The sequence below is a fragment of the Apis mellifera genome, linkage group LG8, assembly GCF_003254395.2.
Source record: "Apis mellifera strain DH4 linkage group LG8, Amel_HAv3.1, whole genome shotgun sequence".
Taxonomy (NCBI): domain Eukaryota; kingdom Metazoa; phylum Arthropoda; class Insecta; order Hymenoptera; family Apidae; genus Apis; species Apis mellifera.
Window position 1 is genome coordinate 8,104,908 of NC_037645.1, and position 12,370 is coordinate 8,117,277.

Consider the following 12,370-nt stretch of genomic DNA (forward strand, 5'->3'; position numbering starts at 1 on the left):
GAGAAGGCATAAATCAGACGGGCACCCGAAGGATACCCGCGGAATACAAAACAGACGAAAAGATCCACTCTCCTCCCCTTCTCCTCCTCCTCCTCCTCCTCCTCCTCCTGCTCCTGGCAGGCGAAGAGCATCTCAGAGCGGCCGACTATTTTCCAATAATTTACTCCGTGGAAGAGGGAGGGGTGGGCAGCGGCGGCGGTTTTCCGGGCAGGGGTGGGTGGCGGTGGTGGTGTTCGAGAGCGCGCCACGACTGACACTATCGCGGCCATAAATACTGGGGAGAGCAGAGGCTCTGACGTCACCGGGCGAGGGCCCGATATTATACTTTATCTCGAAACTAATTCCCCGCGACCAGATTTATTGCAAGAAAGGGGTGAAAAAATACACCTTCTCGCGTCCACCCTCTCCCCTCGCCTTTATCCTTGCCCGATGGAAAAGTAACGAGGTTGCATGCCTCGGCCAGCTACGGGACAACCTCCTGAAAATCTAAAAAAGGAGAAGAAAAAGAAAGGAGAGGAGAGATTCACTTCGACGATGTTCGTCGAATTTGCTTTTCCTTTTAGAAATTTTTAAATCTCGAAAGGGAAACGTGAGAGGTGACTCGAATTCGGGAAGGTAATTGAAGCTCTGGATAAATAAATACGGCTCCTACGATTTAATTTCACGAATTCGAGTGTATCCAGTAATCTCTCCGAGCGAAAAAAATGCAAATTCTTTCCCTCTTTCACTTAACTCGACATTAGCTACGTCCTTTCCATTCTCGTCTCCCTTCGAGATACGAATTTTTCGTTCTTTTAATTCCTCTCCTCTCGCGGAAATATATACGAGCAGGAGGAGGAGGAGGAGGAGGAGGAGGAATTCTGGAGAGGCAATGCACACGCGATATACGTATATATCAGAGATATCGGCGTTATCTGGTGCGCAGATATATCGAATACTCGTATATACCTCGGCAGTCGGAGGACGCGAGCGGAAAGACATTTTTACGAGGAGCCTGCGGGATATGCGTACAAATACTGGCAATATATCCTATTGGCAGTCGACCGGCAGTCATTCTCCTGTGTGAAATATTTTAAACCGATAGATAACGTTTCCCCCTCTCTGTTTTATTTTATTCCCTCCCCCCTCCAAATTTCCCTCGATCGTTTTTTAATTAAAATAATCTCGCGCATTTTTCTCTTCGCGGATCATCGAAATCGATAATTAAAAAAAATTCCTCTCCTTCGATCAAAATATAAAGAAACTATCTTAGAGTTAATAAGAAAACGAAAAATTGAAATTAGCCAACTCTTTCGATCGAACTTATCCTCTGCCTTAAAAAGAAAAGAGAGAGGGAGGAAAAAGAAGAGGAAGCTCGAAAAGAGGCTCGACCCTCTTCTCTAAAAAAAGAAAGAAAGAAAAAAGAGTGAAACGAGATCGTATGGGAGGGGGTGTCGCGACACGAAGAGGTGGTTAGAGAGAGAGAGAAAGGAAGGGGTTGCACACGTAGAGGAGGAAGGCCGGAGGCGAGTCGCATTTTACATTTTTACTCCACGCTCTCCTTTTTTCGCTCGGCCTCCGGTGAACGAACGAACGAACGAACGAACGATCAACCCCCTCCTTTCCCCGTATATTTCACATTCAAACCGTCCCCCTCGCCCCTTCGCGGTGGCGGTTTCCTGGACAGGCTTCCTGCGCCCTATCTCTCCGCAAGGAATATATAAAAACGCGCGGGGGTTGTTGTACCCTTTCTGTCTCTCTTTGCAGAGACACAGAGAGAAAGAAAGAGAGAAAGAGAGAGAGAGAGAAAGAAAGAGAGAGAAAGAGAGAGAGACAGAGAGAGAGAGAGACGCGTGGATGCAGGACAGGGTCGCACGCGCCGCTGCACCCCGCGACTTTAATTTAGAAAATAATTAAAACCGCGAAATTAAACGCGAGCTCGCGAGTTTCCCCGTTTCCCCCTCCTCCTTTCCCGCCCACTCGATCGAGCTTCCAAGCATTCCTTTCCAAGATCCCCTAAGTTTTCCATTTTCCATCCCTCCCACCAAATTTCTTCTCTAATTCCTCTTTCTATTCTTCTTTTTTTCCTTTCTTTTCTTTCTCTCTCGCTTTGCTTCTCCTCTTTCTCTCTCTCTTTTCTTTTCTTTTCTTCCTCGACCACAGCAATCACAGTGGGTGTAGAGGAGAGGCGAGGAGAGAGGAGAGATAGTCCACGAGTCTATCTACGAGCGAGCCCCTCTCCGCTGCCAGGGGGAGCATCCCCCTCCCGTATGTGGGGACAGGAACGTGACTCGACGGGTGGGAAGGGGTAATTGGAAGTACAAAGAGAATAGACACGGATAACCGATGTCTCCATTAAAGCGTTGGCCGATTGCTGCCTCCATGCTCTGTCGGCTACGCGCGAGAGAGAGAGAGAGAGAGAGGGAGAGAGGGAAGGGGTGGCGGTCGAATTCGATCACCGAGGTAATTGTAACCAGCTCGAGTCGTCGTTCCTTTTTCTTTCTTTCTTTCATTCCTACTATTACCTTTCCCTTTTGTCCGCGATGTCGCTTTTTCTTCTTCTTCTTTCCTCTTTTTTTTTCTCTTTCTCCAATCGGGATCGCGTTTTCAAGCATTCGTTCTTTTCTTCTTTCTTCGGGATTTCCAATTTTGGTTCTTCTTTCCAATCGATAATTGATCATTGATTGATTTTTTCTTCTCTTTCTCCGTTTCAAAAGTTGTCTGCATCCTCAAAGTATTATATATAAGTTAAGTTAAGTTTCATTGTCGAAAATCTGAATAAAATTCTTGGGAATAAAATTCACGAAGCATTAAATATGGATCCTAAAATATATTACGTGCATTTCTTCAAGAAGGAGAATGAATTTGCACGACATTCTCTTGTTTCTCGTCGTGGGAAAGACGGAAGACCAAAGGAAAGAAGGAAGAAAGAGAGAGGAAGGTATTTCGGGTGAATCCGGATTAGGGCTGCTCCACATAGCGGCGTTATCCTGTCGCGAGATCGGAGGAAGATCTTTTGCCACGGTTGTTCGAGCATCCACCAGGTTTCTCCTTTCAACGAGACATCTCTTTGTATATATATATATATATATATATATATATATATATATATATATATATATCGAGATCAAAGCGTTTTCCACCATCGTTCGAAAACACTACACGTGTTTGACAGGTTGCCACTATCTCGACACGTTTATCTGGGGATGAAGAAAAGAAAATGATGTAGAATCGGTTCGAGGGGGAGAAAGGGTTTAAGAAGAGAATGATGGCTGTGAAGAGGAAAGAAATGTTCGTTTTCTATCCGATTACAATTATAAATTTTCAATTTATAAATTTGTTGGTGTATCTTTTGAGAAATTATTTAGATTGTAATATTACACGTGTTTGACAAGTTGCCAGTATCTGGGGATGAAGGAAAAAAAAGTATAAATTTTTTGGAACAATCTAAATAATTATACGTGTTTGACAAGTTGTCAATATCTGGGGATGAAGGAAAGAAAAGTATAAATTTTCAATTTATAAATTTTTTGGAAAATTATTTAGATTGTAATAACAATCTAAATAACTACACGTGTTTGACAGGTTGCCACTATCTGAGAATGAAGGAAAGAAAAGTATGATGTAGAGGGAGAGAAAGAATTTAAGAAGAGAATGGTGATTGGGTGAAGAAGAAGAAAGTATTCGTTTTCCATCCGATTATAAATTTTCAATTTATAAATTTGTAATATTATTATACAATATTCCATTATTTAAACGTTGCAGTTTATTTTACTTTCTTTCTTCTTTTGGAGATGGAGGAAAGAAAAGTATGATGTAGAATCGGTTTAAGGGAGAGAAAGGGTTTAAGAAGATGATGGCTGTGAAGAGAAAGGAAGTGTTCGTTTTCCATTCGATTACAATTATAAATTTTTTGGAAAATTATTTAGATTGTACATAACAATACTACACTGGTTGCCTATTTGGGGATAAAGGAAAGAAAAGAAAATGGTTCGAGAGGGAGAAAGAGTTTAAGAAGAGAATAGGATGAGGAAGAAGAAGAATGTATTCGTTTTCCATTCGATTACAATTATAAATTTTCAATTTACAAATTTGTTGGTGTATCTTTTGGGAAATTATTTAGATTGTAATAATAATACTACACGTGTTTGACAGATTACTATCTTGACACGTTTATCTGAGGATAAAGGGAAGAAAAGTATGGTGTAGAATCGGTTCGAGGGGGAGAAAGAGTTTAAGAAGAGAATAGTGGTTGTGAAGAGGAAGGAAGTTCAAATTTGTAATATTATTATACAATATTCCATTATTTAAACGTTGCAGTTTATTTTACTTTCTTTCTTCTTCTGGGGATGAAGAGAAGAAAAGTATGTAGAATTGATTCGAGAAAGGGTATAAGAGAAAGAAACTGTTCGTTCTCTATCCGATTACAATTATAAATTTTCAATTTATAAATTTGTAATATTATTATACAATATTCCATTATTTAAACGTTGCAGTTTATTTTACTTTCTTTCTTCTTCTAAGGATGAAAGAAAGAAAAGTATAATATAGAATCGGTTCGAAAAAGGGTTTAAGAAGAGAATGGTGGCTATGAAGAGGAAGGAAGTTCAAATTTGTAATATTATTATACAATATTCCATTATTTAAACAGTTATTTTGCAGTTTATTTTACTCTCTTTCTTCCTCGCTCTTCAACGTCTACAATAAGAGGTTCGGAAAAGAATAAGCCTTGAAAAGAGAAAGAGACGTTGCACAAATTTAAGACTAATGCTAATCAGGAGAGGACGCCTAAGAATAGGCCAATTGTATCCGCCTCGACCGAATTTTCCACTTTGCGTGGAAAGCGAGCAAGCGTTGGGTGTCGGTCGAAGGCATCGATATTTACAGAGCTTAACGCATTAAGGCATTGTTCGTGGCGGGATGCAACAACAATCCGCTCGCATTACTCGCGGCTCTCGTTATATCGGCGCCCTAACTCTTTTTGTTGGCCACGGATTAAGGACGATCCCTAGCAGCGGGGGATCGTGATCCTTCAGTTTTTAACCGGGGCAAAGGTGGGGGAGGGGCGCCCACATCCCCGACAATGGCCGCTGAGACAATGGGCCGAGTTGCAAAGCTCCTGCGCAGGATTTCGCATGATCCTCGTCATAACTGTCGTTACTCGCGACAGAACCTTGAACCTTCGATCCTCCTCCGAGCTTCTTTCCTTTTTTTCTCTCTCTCTCTTTCGTTTGGAATATTTAGTTGTAGAAAATTTTACAATTTTATCCAATTTTTATTTTTTTCTCCAATCTTTTATCCTTCTCTAAAAGATATAATATAAATTTTCGCATGTACCTGCACGATGCAGTGATGTAACTCGAAAGTTTATTCAATCATACAAGAATATGCATTCTTGTAGATTAGTACTTTAATTTTGTTGTTTTTGTAGAATTTCCAAGGAATTTTGATTCAAAATTCATTGAATTATTCATTCTAATGGATTAATAATAAAATTTTAATTTTCTTTTCGTAGAGTTTCTTCTTTCTTCGAATGACTTTCAAAAAATTCATTGAATTATCAATGCATTCTAATTAATAATAAATTTTTAATTTTATTTTCATATGTTTTTGTAGAGTTTCTTTAAAAATAAAGAGTGATCTTTGATTCGTGTCGTTTCTCAAAATCAAAATTCACCGAATAATCGTTGCATTCCGATGGATTAATAGAATCCTCTTAATTTTGTTCTTACGTTTTTGTAGAGATTCGAATTAAAGTAAAGTTTCTTCTAAAAAAGTGGTTTTTGAGTCGTATCATTTCTCAAAATAAAATTCATTGAATTATCCATTCTAATTAATAATAAACTTTTAATTTTCTTTTCGTAGAGTTTCTTCTTTCTTCGAGTGACTTTCAACTCATATCGTTTCTCGAAACTAAAATTCATTGAATTATCAATCCAATGCATTCTAATTAATAAATTTTTGTTCTCATACGAGATTTTTGTAGAATTTCTTCTGAAATAAAGAGTGATCTTTGACTCGTGTCATTTCTCAAAACTAAAATTCATTGAATTATCAATTCAAAAATAAAGAGTAATTTTTGACTCGTGTCTTAAAACTAAAATTCATTGAATTATCAATGCATTCTAATTAATAATAAATTTTTAATTTTATTCTCATACGTTTTCTTCAGAATTTCTTCAGAAATAAAGAGTGATTTTTGTCTCGTATCATTTTTCAAAATTAAAATTCATTGAATTATCCATACATTAAATATGGATTAATAAAATCCTTTCAATTTTATCGTATTCTTATACACTTTCATACTCGATTTTTGATTCATTTCCTCAACAACCATCACACGTATTAATTGCTTCAAATTAATATTGAAGCATTTCTGTTTATAGCTTCTCATATTCTTTCTCTTAATACAATTCATCGAGTGAATTACACAATGATATCCATTCGAACATTCTTCTCTTATTAAGAAAAATAATCGCGAGTCGATCGATCATTCGTGATACGCTCTAATTAATACAATTTCCATTTTCATTCTCTCTGATCCCTAAAACCCAAGAGAATCTTGCGTGTCGAAACGAACGAGCTCGATCATCTCCATTTCCCTTCGCGCAAAACACTGCAACAACGCAAAGCCACACTTATACATATACATCACAAAAATATTGCTCCACGAAAATACAAAATATTCATGATAACTTTACCTCACATTTTACATTCACATTTGGAGACGCAACGAACGAACGAACGGCCTCGAAACGAGCCTGGAACGTTGAAAACGTTGATCGAAATTAAAAGCGTGGCTGCGCAAAAACTCGATACGATACCCGAAAAAAAGGAAAAGAAAGAAGGGGGACACGGGCGAAAAGTCCGCAAAAAGGGTTGACTCGCTTCCTTGCGAAAAAAAAACGATCCTTCTGCGGCGGTGCAATAATTCGATAAGCAAAGGGGGAGTCTTCGCTACAGGTGTCGCGCTCGAATCGGATGCACCTGCACGAGATATCACGGCTCGATGATCGACATCTGCGAAAAAAAGAAACTCGATATTATTCGCCTCGCTCGACGGCAACGGATCTCGCTAATTCGTTCCTGATCCTTCAATACTTTGTAATACACGTATATATATTATACTGTAAGATACTATATTTCGAACACAGTATACACAAAGTATACTATTCATATTATACTTATATCACAAAGTATAATATTCACGTTGATTTGAAAGTTTTTATTCGATTGTTAGAAGGAGTTTGTTAAGAAACTTTGTAAAGATATTCTCATTCGAGGTTGAGATTGGTCAAGAATTTGGATAAAAATATTGTTGAGAAAACATAAGTCTTCTATTTTTATTTTTTTGATATTGGAACGAATTAGAAGAGAAATTTTAAAAAGATTCGAACCGATATTAAACGTGCACGAAAAGTTATCCAAAATTATTGAAGAACTGATGGATGCAAAAGGTAAGTTTCTTTTCTTCTACGATTATAAATCTTTCGAATTATTCCAATTACTTTGCTCTCGTGGTCTAGTGGAAGCAATGCTTTTTGCATCCCAATTTGAAGCTACTTGAAACAGAACAGCGAAAAGTAATAGCAAAGATTTAAATAATTTGGAAGATCGACGATCGTTCATAAAGAGTTATAATTATAAAAAATCGAAACTTGATATACACTTTTATACGTAATATAAAAAAATTAAAAAGAATTGCACGACTGATTGTATAATACGATATGATACGAGAGAAATTTGTTCCAAACGTACGTATAAATTTCAAAAATTTATTGAAATTAAATAATCAAAATATCAAAAGAATTAATGGAAAACACAAAAGTAATTTGTACACAATACTTTTTATTAAAAACTTGCATATATTATAAAGAAAAGAGAGAGAAAGAGAGAGAGAGAGAGGGAGAGAGGTAAATAACCGCGAGAAGAAAGCTCCCCTCCGGAGGAAGGCTCGAGTCGCATCCTGTTATCGAGCTTCCACCCGCCCCACCCGTCGATCACGAAATTGCCCAAAGCGGTTGCAGCATAAGCTATAAAGATAGCTGGATACTCGCAAAGATACGTGTATCCTGGATCGAGAATAATAATTATATAGACGAGGCCGCCGTCCGTGAACCGACAGATTCGTACCTTAGATCCACCTCTCTCTCTCTCCCTCTTCTTTCACCTTTCTTTCCCTTTAAAAAAATCCCTTTATCTTACAATACTTTATATACCTATTTCCAAATCCTACCATTAATTCTATATATCCATAAGTTTCGAAGAGTCGCTCGAAAATTACGAGAGAGAGAGAGAGATATACGTTTTCACGTTCACACGTTTCATATTCCATTTTCGAAACATCACGACGGCAACGTATCAACCAGGAGGAGGAGGAGGAGGAGGAGGAGGAGGAGGAGAAGAAACAGGTCTCGAAAAACGGGGACGGAATCAAAGGGACCACGCGGTCGTGGTACACTGGGCGTGACATACAGAGAGAGAGAGAGAGAGAGAGAGAGAGAGATAGAGAGAGGAGATTCGTTGAATGCTATCTATATTATCCGGCGGTGGAAGGGTTTAGCCGGTCGCGGTGTTTGGCGTAGATCGAGATTATCTGGAGCGGTATCTGGACGCCGCGAAAAGCAAAGGGTGAAGAGAGGGTTGAAAAGAGAGACACAGAGGGAGGAGATTATCGCGAGATACGTTTGTGAGCACGCACGTTTGCTCTCCAAATCTAATGTGACGTCTGCGTCACGTACCTCTCCTCCTCCTCCTCCTACTCCGGCCTCTTTCTTCGCCGTCGCACCGGCCAACCCCTATGATCGCCGTGAATACCGTTCAAACGTGGCACTGCGGTTTCGAAGGAATGGGGGCTGACGAAATTATTTTTCTTCTCTTCGAAAAATTATTTATGATTGGAAAATATGTAACTGGCTTCTCGATAAATTTATTTCTCCATTATTGAAATGTTATATCTATAAATGTATCCGCCTTTCCGCCTTTTATGTGTAAATTTTGATTATTCTTTTAAATTATTTCAATACAGGCCACTGTGCCTTCCATAGACAACGTTATATCAAAGAGGAGAGGAAGGAAGGGTTTAAATAATAATTCGAGCTTGGAAGAACGAACGAATTGGATTTCTAAAGATTTCTAGAATTTGAAGAATTCTTTTATCGAGTTGAAATTTCTAAACCGTGTTATATGCCATTTTTATTAAAGAAAAAACAAACTTACTTTCCAACGAAAATTAACCCAATGAGAAAAATTAAGTCTGTTTCCAAGTAAAAAAGAATATCTGATTGTACTGGAACAAAACGATTCTTTCTTTATTAACTTTTCGAAAAAACTTGTCCACACGGAGCCTTTGAGGAAGGAGGCTTTGAATAAGTAATAATAAGAAGGGAGCCGCAAGAGAATAAGAGGGGACTTCCTTCCCTAATCCGTTCATTGTTTCGGCCCGTGTGGCGAGTAATCGGGCAGATTTCGGCGGTGTTCGAATCTGGAAGGAGAACCTTTACCTTACCTTATTAGTCCCTTTAATCCGTTACCTGAAAGTAGAGCGGATTTCCTCCAGAAGAAGAAAATGGCCATTTTCCACCTTGCCACCTGACCGAGAATCCATCCGTTTCCAGGCCGACGAATCAACGCTAATGGGCCGAGAGGGATAATCGGAGGGGCTCTCCACCAATTTCTTCTCTTCGATCGATTCGACTCGATTCCTCGAAAATTCTTTCGTCGTGCCCAAGGGGAAGCCTAATCGGTGTCTCCCGACTCTTGGAATTAACGTAATAAGGCCTTGTTGAATTTAATTAGCGTTGGATCTCGACTCCACGGCCATCTCGTCGTAATTGATTTACGAGCGTCCACGCGTGGCCTCTCGTTAATTGACGTTGAAAACCGAGCCCGAGTCTATCGCTGCTAATCCTCTCGCGGAAACCTTCCGTTTTTCTTTTTCCTATTACTTTTTCTTTTTTTCGAGAATTCGATATTTCGCGAGAAGCGAGGAAGGGGATTTTTTTGGAAATTTGGAATATAGTTGGAGAATATACCTGTTCAATGTACCTGTTGAAAATTTTAAAGTAAGAATGGATTAGATATTTCCAAGGATGATGTATATTACGATTATTCTTTCCAATTTTTAATTTTTCCCCGGTGAATATGTATGACTTTCGATGTGGAAAATATTTCATATATTCCATCGATTTCGAACGAATTACAAACTTTTATATATTGAAAACAGTTTAATTTTGCATCGAGAAATATGCAATTTCGATTATTTTAATACAAATTCGAATGATGATTGCATATTTGTCGAACTTCTATAACTCGAAATATATATATTGAAAATAATTTTAATTTTGTATTATGAATTATGCAATTTCGATTATTTTAACCAATCACAAATTTTTATAACTCGATATATATATATATATATATATATATATATATATATATATTGAAAATATTTTAATTTTGCATTGTGAACTATGCAATTTCGATTATTTTAATTAATCACAAATTTTTATAACTTGATATATATATTGAAAATATTTTAATTTTGCATTGTGAACTATGCAATTTTAATGAAACATAAACTGATCGAATGATCATTGCATATTTGTCGAACTTTTATAATTATATATATATAAACATACACATTGAAAACATTTCAATTTTTATTTGCATTATGAACTATATAATTTCGATTATATATAATTCGAATATATATAATGAAAACATTTTAATTTTGCATCGTGAACCATGCAATTTTGATTATTGTAACGAAACACAAACTGATCGAATAATCAATCATTGCATATTTGTCGAAATTTTATATATATATATATATATATATATATATATATATATATATATTGAAAATTTATTTCAACTTTTATTTGCATCATAAACTCATGCAATTTCGATTATTTTAACTAATCACAAACTTATAACTTGATATATATATATATAATTATATGTAAATAGTTTAATTTTGCATTATGAACTATGCAATTTTGATTATTTTAACCAATCACAAACTTTTATAACTCAATATATATATATATTGAAAACTTTATTAATATATATATATATTAAGTTTAATTTTGCATCGTGAATTATGCAATTTCAATTATTTTAACACAAACTGATCGAATAATCAATCATTGCATACTTGTCGAAATTTTATATATATATATTGAAAATTTATTTCAACTTTTATTATATATTTGTATATTTTATTATATATATTTTGCATCATAAACTCATGCAATTTCGATTATTTTAGCCAATCACAAACTTTTATAATTCGATATATATATATTAATATATATACAGTTTAATTTTGCATTACGAACTATGCAATTTCGATTATTTTAACCAATCACAAACTTTTATAACAGGATATATATATATATATATTATTAAATATATATATATATATTATATATATATATATATATATATTAAAAATACTTTGCATATTTGTCGAACTTTTATAACTCGATATATATATTAATATATAATATAAACAGTTTAATTTTGCATTATGAACTATAAAATTTCGATTATTTTAACCAATCACAAACTTTTATAACTCGATATATATATTAATATATAAACAATTTAATTTTGCATTACGAACTATAAAATTTCGATTATTTTAACCAATCACAAATTTTTATAATTCGATATATATATTAATATATATACAGTTTAATTTTACATTATGAATTATGTAATTTCGATTATTTTAACCAATCACAAACATTTCTAACTCGATATATATATATATTAAAAATACTGCATATTTGTCGAACTTTTATAACTCGATATATATATATATATTATATTGGATACGCGTGTTTAGATGCGAGTAGCAGGTTCCCGTTATTCTTTGGAAAAGTCTCTTCCCGTCCCGTGTTATCGGTGCCCGGTTCCAATGACCGCCCCCGTGATAACTCGAAATTAAAGCTGATACGAGATTTACGAGGTACAAGGTACGCGCTTGCAATTGTTGCGCTCCCGGCTCCATTACGATTTCTACGACGAGGTTTTGTTCTTCCCTCCCTCCCTCTCTCTTCACCTCGAAAATTCGCCCGTTTCGTCGACCGGTGAAAACGAAATATATATATATATTTCCAACAATCGTATCTTCCAACTGTGGAGAAAAAAGTAATAATTAAAAAGAGAAAGGAATGTTTCGACGATAAATGTGCAATGATCATTTTGTGATTGGTTAAAATTGCATGGTTTATGACAAATAAAATTCAAAATATTTTCAATATATATATGTATATATATATATCGAATTATAAAGCTTCGAATATATGAAATATATGAAAATTATTCGCGAGTTTAATTAAAATAATCGAAATTTCATAGTTCACGTAAATAAAAATTATAT

General features: G+C 35.8%; 1 long non-coding RNA gene across 1 annotated transcript; it reads right to left on the reverse strand.

The window, feature by feature from the left end:
- Positions 1–4,277: 4,277 nt before the first annotated feature.
- On the reverse strand, positions 4,278–7,355 carry LOC107964868. The gene is made up of 2 exons (XR_001704014.2): positions 6,681–7,355; positions 4,278–6,595 (listed from the first exon to the last, which is right to left on the reverse strand). It is a non-coding gene; the product is annotated as an uncharacterized LOC107964868 (long non-coding RNA).
- Positions 7,356–12,370: the final 5,015 nt, after the last annotated feature.